At 40.1% G+C, this 14,695-nt stretch overlaps 1 protein-coding gene across 1 annotated transcript in view; it reads right to left on the bottom strand.

Annotated features, from left to right (window-relative positions):
- Nucleotides 1–12,800, bottom strand: part of CDH11 (cadherin 11) — a 79,004-nt gene extending 66,204 nt beyond the window's left edge. Inside the window, exon 1 of the mRNA XM_062007241.1 lies at nucleotides 12,678–12,800. The gene's annotated coding sequence lies outside the window, so the exon portion shown is untranslated. The remainder of the gene's footprint in view (nucleotides 1–12,677) is intronic.
- Nucleotides 12,801–14,695: the final 1,895 nt, after the last annotated feature.

The following is a 14,695-nucleotide window of genomic DNA, read 5'->3' as shown; positions in this document are numbered from 1 at the left end:
AAAAATTTCCATGGCATTTTTAAAGAGAAATTTTCAGTTGCAAAAGGATCTGCAGCATTAGAAACCTGTGGCACACATTAGTTCATAGGTAAATATGAGAAGGTGGGATGTGCCGACCCATTTTATTTTCTTTCTGTTTATATAACTTTTATATCATCTCAGAAACACATGTCACCACATGCAGTGACTGTATTTGTTTCCTGTCTCTACTGTCTTGTTTCCCACTATTTCTGTTCCTGCTAAGATATAAGGAAGCACTCTGCACAGAGACATCTCACTGGCTTCAATAACAGTTTGACACACAGGATTGTTGCAGGTCATGAAGATAACACGTACCAAATCAGGACAACACAAGCAATGAGAGAGCTTTTATGCAAAAACAACAGAGCAGATAAACATCCAAGACACGCACTAAAAGTGGCACTTACCATCAAAAATTATAGGATATTAGGCTTGGTCCATGAGCATGGAAAAAAGAAGGGCTGAGCCCCAGCTGTGAAAGTAAATCTGGCAGATTGGAAGAAGAAAATGCAAAAATAGAAATAAAATGGAAAGATACAAAGGGACTAAGCTTTCCTAGAAATAAAGTGGCATTTATTTTTCCAGGCTGAGAATCCATTCTTGTATCAGCATGCACATCTCTGCTATGTTTAGGGTTTAAAAAACGCCAACCAATTTTGGCCTCTTTAATCCTGAATTAATGTGACTGCCACTGCTGGTAAGAAGCATAGAGAACACTTGGGACTCAGCACTATTCCTTCAGACCATTGGCTTCTCTGACCACTCTAATTTCTTCTGACTTTTGGTTGAGGCTGCTGGAAGAATCAGCTTTGAACTCTGTCCTCTGCAGTAGAGTGCACATTCTACGTTACCCTGTGCTAATTAAAATCTCAAAGCATGACATGGCCAAAGAGCCACTTAAAGCCTGGCACAGATTTGCAAAACAAAACATGAAAAATCATGTAAAATTGAGAAACAGGAAAACCAATGTCAATTAAGTGAACTTACAGGAGTAGGAGCTAAACATTTCAGTTTGTAAGATTTAGTAGAGATGTTCTGTTATATAAAATAAACACAAAGAGTCACACTGGGAAATATCTCACCCCACAGGAATCAGCTTAATTTATAGCTCACAAAGATTCTAGAAAACAGAATCTCTCCATACTAGCTTTTGCTTGAATTCTTTTACTCATTTGTTTATAGGAAAAAGACTTACTTTGATGTTGGAATATTAGGAGTGAAACAATAAATTTCATATATTCTGATATCCAGACATCCTGAGCTTGTTCAAGGACCCCTTGATTCATGAAGGCAAATAATTAAATTACCTGAGCTTTGATCAAGGAGTTGCTGCAGTCTCTTTTTGATGTAGAACGTGGCTGTTTGAAGGTGCAGAAAGATAGCTAGCCCATATGTTTTTTAACTCCTTTGCTACTAGTAGCAGACTTTGTGCAATGTTCCAGCATTTCAAGGTGAGCACTACAACATCACTTGGGGATGCTGCTCCAATAGGAGTAGAGAAGGTACAGTATGTCCAATAGGATCCTCATATTATACACTTGAGAAGATATTTATTGAAAGGTAGAAACTATCCCTCCTAAGCAAGTTGAAATTTCTTTTTAGTCCAGGTAACTTGCCTTAATACTATGCTTTGGAAGCTGCTCTTTAGAAGGCATGTCACTGAGATACATAAAAATACTTCTGAAAAGCAAGATAGTTTGCCTTTGCAACATAAAGAGTTTTAATCATATTCCATGCTTTCCAACTATTTCCCACCAAAATAAATAAATAAATAAATAAATAGATAAAAGTGAATGGGCACACACACATAGATTTAAGTCTTTCATTCTTCTCCCTCCTCAAATGCAAGCACCTGGATAAAGTCATCTTAGCCAAAGTCCTAGCCATGCTTTTTGCAAAATAGAACAGGAAGTAGAAGTCAATATAGATGCTTTCCTCTCAGCTGATTTGTAATTTTGAATATGATTACTGAAAGAATGTTTCTCTATAAATGAGGAATTATGCTCCTTTTCATTCATTCTAGGATTCTTTCGGGACATGAGGAGGTTACTAGAAGGGCATAATTAGAAGGCATAATTAATGTATGGGGAACTCTTATTCAATTCCCTGTACAGCTTCAACTACATAGACATATATATATCTCCTCCTAATTTTAGCAATGACCTCATCAGACTACTGAGAAGTGGGAAAAACAGTTCTGCAATAGGACTTTTTCTGGTATCATTCATGGTAGAAAGGCATCTGTCCTTCAAGGCACAGCTGTGGAAAGGATTCATGTCATTCAGACTGACATCTCAATTCATAGGACATAGGCTTAAAGCATAATGAATATGCCTGGCTTACTATAGATAACAGACAAATTATTTTGAGGCATGAGGAGGCAGATAGAAATTCATGTCTTTACATTTAAAGCACTTGATACAATATTAAAAAGTTAGTATGTTTCTAATTTGTCAGAAAACAAAACTTGGAGCCTTTTATAAAGGTCAAAGGGGAAATACATATAATCAATTGGTAAGAATGAAAAAGGAAGTTAATGTGTACACAGTTTTATGTTTTTATCCATTAAGGCACAGGAGCTGCATATATATAATTAACATGTGAAACAGGAAACTGTCATATCTGAGTGATTCAAAATACTCCTTGTAAAATTACTGAAAAGCATAAAAGGAGGAGCTGCTGATCTCAAATTCAAGAAGCAATTAGCATTCATTAACTCGAAGTAATAAACTGCCCAAGGCATTTATGGGTTAAATACGGTCTGCTTTTAAGCACATGGAAACAGTTAAACCACAAGCTTACCTGCAGTTTATTTTGAATGATTTCATTTCTTGTAAAAATGGATTTAATTTCCAGATGGGGTATACCTCTAGGCAAAAACATACTTCTCTCCTCCAGCAGGCTAAATGATTTAATACCGATGGAAACATCTTTTGTACACATTATTAATTTCATTTACACTACTTTTCTTAATAAAGTATCAATAATCTTCTGTAAATTTTTGGGAAAAAAAAAAGTCCCACACATTATGTACAGCTTTCAAGAAATAACTTGTTTGTTATGCATTTTAGAAGGGAAATATCTTAAAGGCTAAGTTGTTCCACAAACTGTATACAGTGACAGGCAGAAACAGAATTTAACAGCTATGAGAGCAAAATGAAGATTTGCACACAATTCATTAGTAATCTGATACATGTCGACAATCTGGTTCAAGCCCGCTGCAGAGGATGACCCATAGAATCTTATGAAGGCAGTAATTATAGCCAGCATACTTTCTGATTATAAAAAAGCCAAGGTCATGGCAACGAGCAACTGTCAAATCTTGGTAAGTATCAGAGCTGGCACTTTCTCCGTAGACTTGATCATTTCAGCCAAACTCATTTCTTGTTCAATCTCATTCAACAATTAAACAAATAGTAGTCTGGTTTCTTACATATGATGGTGTATTGATGGCATTCCTAATGCTAGGAGCACTGACAACTGGCTTAGCCCTGAAATGCACACCTCCATGTAAACTCTGTTCAAAAATGAGTTAATGTAATTAGCAAGATTACTTTAAATTTCCACATCAAAGATATTGTTCAATAATACCAGTGTCAATTGAATAACCCCATGGACTCCAATGGAGTTTCTCTGGTCATCTGTCAGGATGATCAGACAGGATTTTAACCAGCAAACATCAGATAAACAGTTTAAACTTGTCTGCTCATAGATGTAATAAAAGTCTGCTAACAACAATAACAAATTTCTGAGCCTATATTAAATAAGGTGGATGTTTCCCAAGCCTTCTAAACTTACAGACACATACTGAAGGTCACACTAAGGTTGCATTCCATGTCAATACAATGTCATCCAAAGAAAAAAAAGACTTTAGACTTCTAATTTTCATCATGTGTTTTGACTGCTCCTTTAAAACCCAGGGCAGCAGCCACTTCATAATTTGTGATGCTATAGAATCATAGTACATTCCTGCGGCACTGACTAAATCTTTATGTTACCTTTCTCAATGGGGTTCATCATGTTTTGGTTCCCTATGAGACCTGCATATTGCTCATAAACAGTCTAGTGAGATGGTAAGGCTAGTCTCTGTTTTCTTTTTCAGGAGATTGCTTGAGTATTTCTCAGATCCTGCCAACGTCACCTTATTTAAAAATGGAATTACCTTTGTAACAAAGTAAATATATAGGAAGTCATTGAAGATACTAAGAATTAGTTTCTATCATATCTAACTACTCCAGTAGCTTGACATACACCTAGTCAAACACAAAGGAAGTAAGATTTCTGTTTAAGGATCCAGAAAAGTAAGGAATTTGTACAGAAAGTAGTTGGACATTACTAACTACAACATCATCATGAGGGGTATGACTACAATGCAGTCTAGGAATGGGAAGTCCTTGTTTAATTCAGGTAGAAGTAATAGCCAAAGAAAAAAGCACGTGTTTGATAAGTCTGATCCAATCAATCAAAGAATAATGTCTCAACATTTGAGGATAAATGGAGATGATTGAGTAAAGCAGAAATATGAAAATAAAAAGGTAGGCTAAAACAGTCAACTATAGCTGGTAAACGGAGGTTATGTGGGGGCAAAGTTTGCATTCAAGAGCAGCAAACTTTGAATACTAGATTTTGAATGTTAGATTTTGTGGTGTAGAAGGGGAGCAGAAGCAAATAAACTGAGGCCCAAGAAATATCATCTAAACGTAATCAAGTTCAACAAATCCAAGCCAATGATGCAGGAATCTGAGAAACCAAGAACTATGCCTACGAGGATAGGTTCTGTGTTACCAAGGTCATACAGACAGTAACCTTAACTATTGTATATGTTTCATTTTAAGCCAGATGATGCAGGTGTCCTGATTAGCTCTGAAGTCTCGAAATCAACTTTGTTGGTACAGAACAGTGGACTGTAAACTGCAGAACAGGATTGGGAATCTCTGAGGAAGGGATCATCTTAAACTGGCTTCACTATAAGAGTATAGTCAATGACTGCACCACAGAAAACCACGAGAGATCTCTAAGAGGATTGCTCAATCTAGTATTTGAAATGTGACATGTTCAGTTTATGAATGCAATTTTTTTCATATAAATATTGCAAAATTCACAATTTTAAAAGAAAGAACTAGAATGACCAGCCTAAGTGTGACCTACAGTCATTTGTATTGCTACCTAATCAGCCCTTTTGTATGCAAATCGTAAATTGTATGTAAAAGCCAAGTCTACTATGTTTTCTTCTCGCTTTAGAAAAAATAAATGCCATGTAAATTGCCAGACTGCTAAAAAGAATTGAAATGCATACCAATCAGCTGTATTCTCTGAGCTATACCAGCTATAACTGGAATGGTAACAAATAAAAAGGCAACAATCAGTGGTGGACAAAGTTTTCTATTTGAATGAAAAATGTCCCAAATAAAATTATCGTTCATCTGCTTTTCAAAATTTTGGAACCTCTTACGTCTGGAGAAAATGAGTTTGAAACTGTGAATGAACAGTAACTTTCACTTATGTGACATATTGAAGATCTTCAATGAAATTTCAATGGCAAGAAAAAGATGCTGAAAGAGGATGGGGAAAAAGACATTATCTTTTAAATATCTGTTCACTGTGTGCATTGGATAAATGTTTGAGTGATTCTTCAGTTACATCAGTTTGGTAATCTCTGTGGTTAAATAATGATAGTTACATGCAATATGAAACTGGAGGATCTGATCACTGTGCTGTACATATTGAATTAACCTCACAGCATTCAACGGTTTTAATATTAGTCATTCCTCAGAAAAAGCTTCTAACCATTTATGCCCTGACCAGAAAGTACCTTGCAATGAAGAAATGTGCTAAAATCTTGTCCTGAATGGTGATCTGAAATGAACTGAGTAATACTTAGAAATAACTAACTACATCAATATGTTGTCAAGTCTGCTGAAAGGGATGATTGCCCATCAGGAACACTGCTCTGAAAAGGACGAGATTTAATCCTAAAATTTCAAGTGTGTTTTCTAGTGTTAATGAGATCAGGCTGTATTTCATAAATGCTATTAGAATTCCTGTATTTATATTGGAATTACTCTCAGATATAATTATGATTTCTGAAAATTTGGTATAAATTTTCTGTCAATTTTCTCAAACCACTTAAAGGTCACATTTTTTAACCTGTTGCCTCAATTACAATTTTCCACTAAATCACAGAAATTAACTACATAAATGAAGATATACAAAAATGTACATGAAGTACACATAAGGCAGGTACATAAAGTTCTTTGACACTAAAAATGCCTCAGAATCCTTTCTGGGGGCTGGTATAGTCACAGGTATTCTGCTGTGGTAATGAAAATATGTTTATTTTTGGTTCAACTGCCAGCCAACTTTACACAAACTCTAGTTCTTTTGTTTGCCTTACAATGTCTACATATTAAAAAAAAAAAAAAAAAGTTGATAAAAGGTGAAAGGAGTAAGGCAGTTATTCATACAGCAGCCAAGATCTTTGAGATAATTACTTTAAATCAAGAAGGGACAGACCATTTAAATTTATGACTTAATGCCGACACACGCATGTATTAATAAAACAGTTAGCATTAATGGAAATAGGGTTTAGTCTCCTGATTCAAATAGAGCTATCATTTCTGGTTTATACTGAACTAATGACTTATCCTTGGCAGAATGATATGTATGCATGTATTTAAGTATTTAACTTAACCACTGAGACCAATTAATATGTTTCTGAAGTTTTATTTTATTTAAAAATATATATTAGCAGTCTCACTAGGATAAAAATTATGTTGAACTAGAGTTTCTATGGCACTAGTTTAACCTTAAATGTAATACTTTCACATGGAACATCTCATGATCACACTGGATAAAATGAAGAGCATTGAAATGCAGTGCAGAAGCAGCAGCTCTTCAATGGGATTCACATCAAGTTAAGGAACTTTTCAGCTTACCAAGTTAGCATAGACTACATGGATTAGGAGCTCATGTGAAAAGAAGTGGCAGCTACAAGATGTTACACCATAAATTTAATCTCTATCCCACTTGCTAGTGTGAAGATAGAAGGAACAAACCTGTGCACATACATCGAAGCCAGACTTTTCAAGCTACGAGGTCTTCAAGCTACTCTGTGAATTATGTTTTAAAGGGTTATTGAATATAATTCCTTCTCCTTATGGCTTCAGTCTTCGCCTGTGTGGGCCTATGTCTCTATAGTATCATTGAGACTTCACTGGAACAGTGTCAGACTGTACCAACAGAATCAAACGAAAGCTTAAGTGTAATTACTGTCTAGACAGGTACTACGCACAGTTTACACTCACATATCAAAGTTCTATTCAATTTTGTCTACCTTATAATAGCTCATGATCCACAGTTGCATTTTATGTTAGTTTTCATATGATGTGGCTACAGTCTATCTGTTGATTAACTTTTAAATCATCACAATAATAATAAGTTCTATTTTGAAAATTATTGCTGCAATGTTCACCAATCACTCTTAAAAATCCGAGCTCTTCTTTTACGTTCAATTACTTGGTCCTTTTCTTTTAATCCACTTACATTGATTTCTTCTACTCCAACTCTGCCTGCCATTGCATTACAATTAAGAATTCCGATGAACTGTTGCTTATTCAGAAGGGAGAGAGCTCTTACTCATTGCCAAACTTCAGAGAAAAAAACCTTAGAAAAACCCTTAGAATTTGCTTAAGCCAGCACTTTAAAATTGAAGAGCTGAATTATGGCTCATGGAGCCAGCAGAGCTCAGTGGGACTGGAATGTCTGAAAGCCACCACACCACCCATGAAGTTATGGAAGGCAGCCTTATGCCTTTGTCAGGCAAAATTAACCATAATGTCACCTTCCTCACAGGCATTGCACAGCAGCAGGGCTGGCTGCTCTAGACAGTTATCTCTGAATTCCTGCTGGCTTGCAAGGAACTGCTAATGTCCCAGTCACATAGTGTGTTCCCTGGAGGGTCTTAAACATGACTGGCAGCTCTAACTTTTCCACCCACCTTGAGTGCATCTAACAGCTTAACGGATGTTCCCTGCCTTGGAAAGCAGAAGACGGGCAGTTAACAGGTCTCCCACTGCTCTCTGTAACACAGTGCTCCTCAGCAAAACTGTGCTCATTTTCCAGAGCAGCAGTTACTAACTTACTCTCTGAGAGTTAATACTTTAATAATAGTTAATTAACATCCTAAATCAGGACATTGACAGAAAACTATGCAACTATTACGGCAGTGTGTTGCCCATTTTTTGTCATCGAAGTTGTAGATGACAATTTCTCTTAGGCACATTAGCTTCTATGGCCATGTATCTGTCCAAGTTGGTATAACATGATATTATAAAACTCTGCTTACAGTATATATTTCTTACACATGGGCATTTGATTGGTCTATGAGTCAAATCCCACCTTTAGCAATACTCCAAAGTGGCTATCTAGGGAAGAACATCAGAATGAGGCAGGTGGAAATGAGACTCCTTCCAAGCCTGTAAACATTTAAAATCTATATGGTCATGTATGTCCTTTTAGGTCATCATTTACAGTGATGCATTGTAACAATGTCTTCTATATTCCAAGGCACTACAGGATTACACGGAAGCGATTTGGACCAATCTATTGCTCTTCAGTTGTAAGCTCCACTGACCTAAATGTCTATAGGTAAAATTAGACCAATTTGGTCCAGTATTTTTTTTTCCTGTAAAATCCTCCAAGTGTTACAATATTTGTGCATGAAATATTTTTTGCTTCATCATTTTTTTTTTTTCTATCTTTAAACTCTTTCTCTCAGCATAGCAGGAACTGACACTGTCATTGAAAAAGGAGAGATAGCAAACCTCTTAAAAAGCCACAGCCGCTGAGAGGCCCGCACTATTTATTTTACACCAAGACTCCAGCTGTGGCACTTTCCAGACAATCTGAAGCCACATCATTCCAAAACTTTGTAGCGAGCGTCGAGGAGGGTAACGCGACGCCGAAGGTAACGCGATCCACTGCCTAGAAAGATGTTAATCCTGACAAACTGCCTAAGCGCTAGCCCCAACCACAGCGAGATTGAATCCCGTCTCCCTTGAGGGGGCCGGCAATGCCGGTGGTAACAAAACGGCTTTTCATGGCGCCCTGGAAAGCCGGCGGCGTAAGGCAGCGAAGAGCGTCAGTGCCCTCTAGTGCCCACCCCGCCGCTTCCCACCGCTTCCCGCCGCCTCGGCCCGGCCCGCACCGCCTCAGCCCGGCCCCCGGCCGCGGTAGCCACGGGCGGCGGGAGCCGAGTCCTCACGGCAACTCACCCGGCCGCCTTTCAACCGACCTGTTGAGCGATAGCAAGGCTCAGCACCTCAGGGAGAATGGCTTCCATAAATCTCATCCCCTCGAGCGAAAAACTGCTCCTTTGGGAGCATCATGTACAAATTTGGTACTTTTCGGTAATATTTAAATGATTTTTCAAATCATTTAAAGTCCAAATGGGTTTAATAATTCAGCATACATGGGCTTGCACTTAATCAAAGCATATTCTAGACTTCAATATCAAAACCCAACCGCAGGACTACATTTTCTCCTAAAATACTACAAAAGAGTTTCAGAAGTACATGACTGTGATGTTCCTTCACTGATAAGAGATAAAATAATATATGCATATGTGACGCAAACCAACAATACTTAAGTGTAAAGTAAGACCACACAAAGTGCCTGTCCAGACTACATTGAAATCAATTTACTAATTTATCTCCCTGAGCTTTAGGTTGGCCCCAACAAAAGGACAATGAAAACTGAAGTGCCATCAAAAAAAAACCCAACCCAAAAAAACCCCAGGACATAGCATAGGAAATTATACACAGATTTTCTCGCTTAAAATGCTAGTGGAGAAACTCGAGCACTCACACACAGACAAAAAGTCTAGAAAGTATGTTGCTAAACTATTTCAAATTAATTGATTCCAGATGAGACCTCTGTTTCTCAGACACTGAAGGTATTTCGCTAAACATCCAGCTCACAAAATGGATTCAAAACTGGTTTGGGGGCTTGACCAAAAAGAGGAGACACTAGTTTTAAGTTTAGAATTACTTTAAATTTCTCTGACATCTGAGTCAGAAATAACTTCTATTGTGTAAATCTAAGCAATAAAACATTTGTTTCTCCAGTTATGCTTTGTTTAGTTACAGTATTTGTAAAAAACCAAAAATGTTAGTTTCAGTCTACTAGAACTCTGAACTTCACATATGTTTCCTACAGCAAATTAAATTCAATATGTCAAATGTTGTCAGAATAGCATATTAATTGAAGCTGAAATCACAGGATATATTTTTAAGTATTTTATCAGATAAATCACATAAATCATTCTAATCTTTGTATTTTCTCCATATTGTTATGCTAAAGAAAAATTAATTTAGCTGTCCTGCCTCTCAATCAACCATTTCCATACATATTTCCTTCTGAAAAAGCTGATGATAAATCACAATGACTTATCTCCTATCCTGACATACCCTATTGTAGCAGCATTTCTGGTAATGAAGTAATCTAGTTCTTAGTGATTTTTTTGGACAGGCAACACTTAAAAATTTAGCAAAGTTAAAGCTGATGTAAAGAAGTCTATAAATAGCATTCTCTGTCCATGCTCATTTTCTGATGCTGTAGTACAAAGCTGAGGTGAAAAAAATCCAAACAACCCAAGCCTATTCCAGGGCCTAAGAACAAGAGCCTGCAGAAGAAAGATGTCTTTTAAGTAATTTTCCTAAAGAACTTCCAATGTTTTTATTGAAGATTTTTTTCCTTAGTTCTGTAACTTTATCTTGTTCTCTTGCAAGAGGAAAGAAAGCTGCTTTACAGGTACCATCAGAAACTTCTGTTTTCTAGAGCACAGTAGACTAATATGCTAAAAGAATGTTTTGTGTGTTAAGGTTTGAAGCTCAAACCAGACCTTCTGCTCTCAGTCTCCCTACTGTTCTTACTGCCCATCTCCCAGCAATATGAATTGTGCCGCTCTGATACAAAAATGCAGTTCATAAGCAAACATCTGCAATTCCAATTCCATATACTTATATATATATATATCTCCATATAAAAATCATCCAAAGGATTGAGTACAATCATCGATTTGTGTTCCAAATCTCAGTGGACAGACCTCACTGTAGCAGATGTCAGATCAATTATTGCAGAATTTCCATGCTGAAAGCAAATTTATTTATCGGTATTTGTTAGCCAGGGTAGAAAAAAAGAACAAAGTATTTACCTGAAGAATCATACAGACTTTGGAAACACTGAAGCGAGCAAAAGAGCAAGACGGGGGAAAGAGATGGACATTCAGTAACGTCTGAGTGTGCACTTCCCTGCTTCTGGATCTGCTAGTGCTGTTCTCATTCAAGTTTCATTATTAAATAATAAAAAATATTTAATTTCTTAATAGAGGGGTGCAGAGTCTGTGAAATTCTTATTGTACAACTATCACAAACCAACAGGAAGAAAGTCTGTCCCAGGGAGTTACTACCCATTGGAACATGAAAAAGAAATGAGCATTCTCCTTATAAAGGGCCAATTTCTGAATTAGTGACCTCATTTGCTAAAGAGGTTCCTTTGTCACAGATATCTTGGTAGGTAAATACTGTGTTACACAGTCACACTGTCCTTTGTAGCAATGGTACAAAGAAGATCTCCTAGCATATACTGGTTCTCTCTTCACCAAATGAATATTTAAAACAGTAGACAATAAAGGGGGACTTCTATAGAAGGTAAAGGCATTTGTATCATGATGTCAGACTGCTATATGTGCTCCCGAGGGACTGAACAGGAAGCACTTTTATTCTAAAAGTTAACGGTATTTATGGGGATCTGCAGCATGATCTATTTTACCTTTCTTGGGGATGTGCTTATGCATGTATCACCCAAGAGTCTAATGCTTTTTGGACTAGCCCATATGAGAGACAGATACCATTTTGGTACCTTGTGAATAGTAATGCATTTGAAAGCCAGTAAGCAAAATAAATTTAAAAAATAAATAAATAAATCTAAGTCGTTCTCCCCCTCCTTTTTTTTTTTTTTTTTTAAATTCTGGATAGAATAGCCTTCATTTCATGCACTTAGATCGCTGCATATCCATTTCATGCCTGGTAGCTACAGTGCAAGTAAAAGATTTTCAGTCTGGGGCTTTCAGTATCTGCTTATCCGGAGAAACATTTCAGAACGGACAAATGCTCTCTCTCGTGCCTCCCCACCCCCCACCACCCCAACGAACAACTAAAGGGGAAAAAAACAACCCCACAAAATCCTAAAAAAACCGTTCTCTACAGTGTTCTCTTTCTCCCTTTGGAGAGGCTCCCTCCGTCTCGGCGCGGAGCTGCAGCACAGTCGCGCACCTCGCCCGGCGCTGCCCGGCCCCGGCTCCGCTCGCCAGCATCCCGCTCCCGCCGCCTCCTCCCGGTCCCTCGCCGCACGCCCAAGCCCCGCTGCTGCTGTCAAGTTTCCAGTGCACACGCACGCATCCCCCCCGCTCGGTTCTCTAGCTTTGAGCTACCAGTGACCACGGTTTCCCTAGCCACTCCGCTCCTTCCTTTTCCCCTTTACCAAGCCGCCTGTGAGCCCGGCATCAGCGCGCCCTGCGCCCCGCAGCCCCGCTCGCCCAAGGCAACTCCGGCGTGCCCCGCTGCTCCCCGCGGCAAACCGCTGCGGCCGTCGCTTACCTGCGGGTCCAACGGGGCTGGCCGCTTCCCTTGACCACCTCCGGAGAAGGGAGAAGAGGCAAGTCCCATTCACAACTAGACACTGAGCAGACACGGCAGCATCTTCAGCCTATTACACTCCACTGGCAGCGGCTGCTGAATGAGGCTCCGAGCTAGTGGCAGGAATTAGAAAGAAGGAGGGAGGGGAAAGGGGAGAGGAAAGGGGAGAGGGAGGGAGAGGGAGCAAGGGGGAGTGAAGCAAGATTAGAGGAAGGGAAAAGCTGGAGGTTGTTGCTTCTTCTCTATTTTCTTCTCCCTTTCCCCCACCCCTAGAGGAAAGTAGACCCCAGAGCCTGCCCTCCTGCAGAGCCCCGCGTCCTGAGTGCCCTCTTATGCCTGCAGGGGAGAAGTTGGGGTTGGAAGGGCAAAGCGAGAGGGATAAGGAGCCCAGGGCGCACTCTCTCTCTGCCTTGCCAGTCCCGGGGATGGGTAGGGTACGCTGTCCCCACCCCATGGGTCAGTTCTACACCCCATCAGCGACCCAGACACGCATGTCTGCTAGGGGGAAGGGGAAATCCATCCTGCTGTGCTGGCGGGCTGCGGGGAGGCATGCCTTGTCCCTTCCCTGTCGCCACTCATGTGCAGACAGCCCAGGACCACCCCACGGCGGCGGCGGCGCGGGCGGGCTGAAACCCACGCCAGAGCCCCGGGCACAGCCGTCCGTGGCCACTGCCGCTGGAGGTCTCTGCTTGCGGGGGGGCGCTACCCGTACCTCGTAGCGCAGACAGGGAAATCATCAGAGCTGGACAAACAGCAGAAGCGTTTTATACCGAATTCAGTCATGTTTCCCGTCATGATCAGACATTTGTCTAGGAAGAAAAAAAAAAAAATATTAAAAGTTCCCCAAGCCTTCTTGGCTGTGCAAAATCTTGGTCTGTTGCAGCTCACTACCAGAAGCAGTGGCAGGACCTCTCTACCCAGGCAGGCTGCTGCCCCGCAGGATGTGGAGGAGGGATTGACCCTTTCCTTCTCAAACACACCTGATGCAGGGGCTGCCACTCTCTCTTACTATGTTTTCATTACCTAAAGTGAAAACCTCAGGCATGATTCCCAGATAGGGTTGAGTTCTATGAGACCTGAGAGAAGTGCCCTGAGCCAATGTACTCATCTGAACCCAGAGGCAGCACCCAATCCCCTTCTGTCGTGCCCACACAGGCACTTATGAGTCTGCAAGTCCCCTTTCACTCAACAGCTTTCCTTACAGTGGCCAAAACCTGTATACTCTGAGGTGGCTGTCAGCATAATCAGTGCCATCTGTGTAGCTGCAGAGCAGCACAGAGAAGAGCAAGGAAGGATGCAATGTACATCCCCCCTCAAAAATAAGGATTGCATTCACTGTTGGAAATATCCAGGTACCTCTTTGTGAAGATAATCTGCCCATCTTCAGCCAACCCATCTAACCATTTATACCCCACACCACAAATCAGCACTCACGCTGCTCTGTGACCACACCACTTGGCCCTGAAGAACAAGGCTTTTATATTCTGTGGTTAATTAGCTCTGCCAATAACTCCAGGCAAAGAAAAAAGAATTGACACAAAAGCTGCCACTGTACAAACAACGAATTTGGAAGGAGGAAAGCTGATAAACAATGCATCCTAAGGAGGCTGAGGGATGCTGAACTTAGCACAGTAGAGTAACAAGCCCTGCCTGATGTCGGCCCCAGGGAAAGAGCAGGAGCCTCCTGGCTGCAGAGCTGTCAGCCTCAGAGAATTAAGGCAAAAATTTGCTTCAAAAAGATGTTGAGAGTTCACAGTGTGATTCACAAGTGCACCAGGGAAAGGTCTGCATGTACCATGAGGTGGAAAGGTGCAGGCGGGAGAGCTCTGAGGGGTACATAGTGTGAGGTGTCTTGGAGCAGTGATGTAGCATCCAGGACCACACTCTGGGACCCACTCTGTTGAGCACAGCGCAGACGGGAAAGGAGGGGCATAGCCCTGGTGTGGAAAACTTAGAAGATGAGACAGAGAGAAGAAAAC

The sequence above is a fragment of the Colius striatus genome, chromosome 14 (genome assembly GCF_028858725.1).
Source record: "Colius striatus isolate bColStr4 chromosome 14, bColStr4.1.hap1, whole genome shotgun sequence".
Lineage (NCBI taxonomy): Eukaryota > Metazoa > Chordata > Aves > Coliiformes > Coliidae > Colius > Colius striatus.
Note: the sequence above shows the minus strand (reverse complement) of the source record. Positions and strands in the feature narration are given on the sequence as shown.